Source organism: Camellia sinensis, chromosome 7, assembly GCF_055761805.1.
Source record: "Camellia sinensis isolate YWXY chromosome 7, ASM5576180v1, whole genome shotgun sequence".
Classification (NCBI taxonomy): Eukaryota; Viridiplantae; Streptophyta; class Magnoliopsida; order Ericales; family Theaceae; genus Camellia; species Camellia sinensis.
In genome coordinates, this window is record NC_138967.1 from 170,011,721 (window position 1) to 170,015,312 (window position 3,592).

Below are 3,592 nucleotides of genomic sequence, written 5' to 3' on the forward strand. Positions count from 1 at the left end.
ATTCTGCCTCTTCCCCAGATTTGTCTAAAGCTATGAACTCAGATTCCATAGTAGACCTAGCAATGCAAGTCTGTTTGGAAGATTTCCAAGATACAGCCGCTCCACCAAGAGTAAAGACATACCCACTGGTGGACTTCAAGTCTCTTGTATCCGATATCCAATTTGCATCACAGTATCCTTCAAGTACTGCTGGATATCTAGTATAATTAAGCCCAATGTTATAAGTAAATCGGAGATATTTAAGAACCCTTATAATTGCTTTCCAGTGTTCTACTTCCGGATTACTCGTATATCTACTTAATTTACTTACTGCATAAGCTATATCTAGGCGAGTGCAGTTCATCAAGTACATTAAGCTTCCAATAATTTGGGCATACTCTAATTGAGAAATATTTTCCTGTACATTCTTAGAAAGATACAAATTAACATCTACAGGAGTTATAGCAAGATGATCATCATCTTTGCTGAATTTGTCAAGTATTTTCTCAATGTAATGAGACTGTGACAAAGCATATCCTTCTGATGTTTTAGTAATTTTCATACCAAGAATTATATCGACAATGCCCATGTCTTTCATGTCAAAATGTTTATTCAACATTTTCTTGGTAGTTTTAATCATGTCATTATTATTACTTATGATGAGCATATCATCTACATAAAGACATACAATGACATAACCTTTGTCTGTGTTTTTAATAAAAACACATTTGTCACACTCATTAATTTTAAATCCATTTGACATCATTGCCTTGTCAAATTTCTCATGCCATTGCTTTGGCGCTTGTTTTAAACCATATAATGATTTAACCAATTTACACACTTTCTTTTCTTTTCCAGGAACAAAAAAACCTTCTGGTTATTCCATGTAAATTTCTTCATTTAACTCACCATTTAAGAAAACGGTTTTCACATCCATTTGATGAATTTCTAGATTGTATAGAGATGCAATGGCAATTAGCATTCTAATGGATGTTATTCTAGTAACCGGTGAGTATGTGTCAAAGTAATCAAGACCTTCTTTTTGTCTAAATCCTTTGACCACAAGTCTTGTTTTGTATTTGTCAATTGATCCATCCGCTTTCAATTTTCTTTTGAAAATCCACTTGTACCTTAGAGGTTTACAACCTGGTGGCAAATCCACAAATTCCTAAGTGTGATTTTGCAAGATGGATTCAACTTTACTGTTGACAGCTTCTTTCCATAAAAGAGCTTCAGGACTGGACATAGCCTCTTTAAAAGTTAAAGGCTCATTTTCTAACAAAAATGTAAGGAAATCTGGACCAAAAGATTTTGAGGTTTTAGCACGTTTACTACGCCTAGGTTCCTCTTCCTCATTTTGATCTAACTCTTATTCTTGATCATTTTCTTGATCCTGACTAGTAATAGCATCATGAGATCTTTTATTCTTACTAGTTTCCTGTCCAGTCTTATTTGGAAATACATGTTTAAAGAATGATGCATTCCTTGACTCAATAATAGTATTTACATGCATTTCGGTATGTTCTGATTTATGAATCAAAAATCGATATGCACTACTATTCTTAGCATAACCAATGAAAATGCAATCAGTGGTCTTAGGACCTATCTTAGTCTTTTTAGGACTAGGAATAACCACTTTAGCCAAACACCCCTACACTTTTAAGTATTTGTAGGATGGTACTCTTCCATGCCACAATTCATAAGGTGTTTGATTCACTTTCTTTCGGAATACTTTATTAAGTATATAATTAGCAGAAAGTATTGCTTCCCCCCCACAAGTTCTGAGGTAATCCAGAACTTATTAACATGGCATTCATCATTTCTTTTAAAGTCGTATTTTTCCTTTCAGCAATTCCATTTTGCTGAGGTGAGTAAGGAGCAGTAGTTTGATGAATTATTCCATGTTCTTTACAAAACTCACCAAAATGTGATTCATATTCACCACCTCTATCACTTCTAATTTTCTTGACTTTCTTACCAAGTTGATTTTCAACTTCATTCTTATTCAATGAAAGTTTCCAAAGCTTCATCCTTGGTTCGAATTAAATAAACATAACTATATCTAGTATAGTCATCTATAAAAGTGATAAAATATTTTTTCCCACCTCTAGTTTGAATTGATTTAAAATCACAAATGTCACTATGAATTAATTCAAGTGGTTCCGTACTTCTTTCAATTGAATGAAAATGAGTTTTTGATAATTTTGTCTCAACAGAAATTTTACATTTATGATTTGAATCATTTGCAAATATAGGTAAACATTCCATATTAATTAATCTACGCAAAGATCCATAATTAACATGTCCTAGTCTACTATGCCATAAATTTGAAGACTCAAGCAAGTAAGAAGAAGATGTATTACTATTAATAACTGAGGGTACAACGGTTATTACATTTAACTTGAGAAGGCCATCAGACATGTAACTTTTTCCTACATACATCCCATTCTTAGTAAGTACAAATTTATCACTCTCAAATACTAGCCTAAACCCATTCTTACTCAACAAAGATCCGGAAACAAGATTCTTGCGAATGTCCGGTACATGTAGCACATTGTTGAGAGTGAGTTCCTTTCCTGATGTCATATTGAGTACAATCTTTCCTTGTCCTTCAACTTTGGAAGTTGAGGAGTTGCACATAAAAAGTTGTTCACCATTGTCCACTGTAGAATAAGATGTGAACATCTTTTTGTCGGCACAAATATGGCGAGTAGCACCAGTGTCCACCCACCATTCTTTAGGATTTCCGACAAGATTTACCTCGGAAACAACTGCAGAAAGATTGATGTCTTCGACACCATTGGAAATATTGTCCACTTCGATCATATGAGCTTGAGCAGGCTTCTTGCTTGTTCTTCTTTTGCTTTTGCCTTTGCTACGGCAATCTTTGGCCCAATGTCCCTCTTTGTCACAGATGTAACATTTGCCATTAAACTTGTACTTTTTATTATCCCCCCCCTTTAGAGCCTTGTGATGAACTTTCTCCAAAAGACTTTCGTTTCTTAGTTTTTGAAGCATGTTCCACCACATTTGCCTTAGACTCCATAGGATGCTTACCAGCCCGCTTTTCAGAATTGCGGTTGTCCTCCTCAATCCTTAAACACACAATTAACTTGTCCATAGAAATTTCTTTACGCTTGTGTTTGAGGTAGTTCTTAAATTCCTTCCAGAATTTTGGTAATTTTTCAATTAAGGCTGCAACTTGGAAGGATTCACTGAGAGACATGCCTTCTGCGTGAATGTCATGCAGAATGAGTTGGAAATCTTGAGCTTGGCTGATTACAATTTTTGAATCAACCATTACAAAATCCAAGAATCTGCCAACCACAAATTTCTATGAGCCGGTATCTTCCGTTTTGTACTTTTTCTCCAACGATTCCCAAAGTTCCTTTGCTGTCTTGATTGGACTGTAGACGTTGTATAATGTGTTGTCAAGTCCATTCAAGATGTAATTCCGGCAAAGGAAATCGGCATGTTTCCAAGCATCAACCGCAGCAACCACTTGCCGATCGGTTTCATCCTCTTTCAGGATAAGAGCATCTTCACGGAGGAAACGAGTTAGGTTCAGAGTTGTAAAATAAAACAACATTTTCTGTTGCCATCTTTTAAAGTC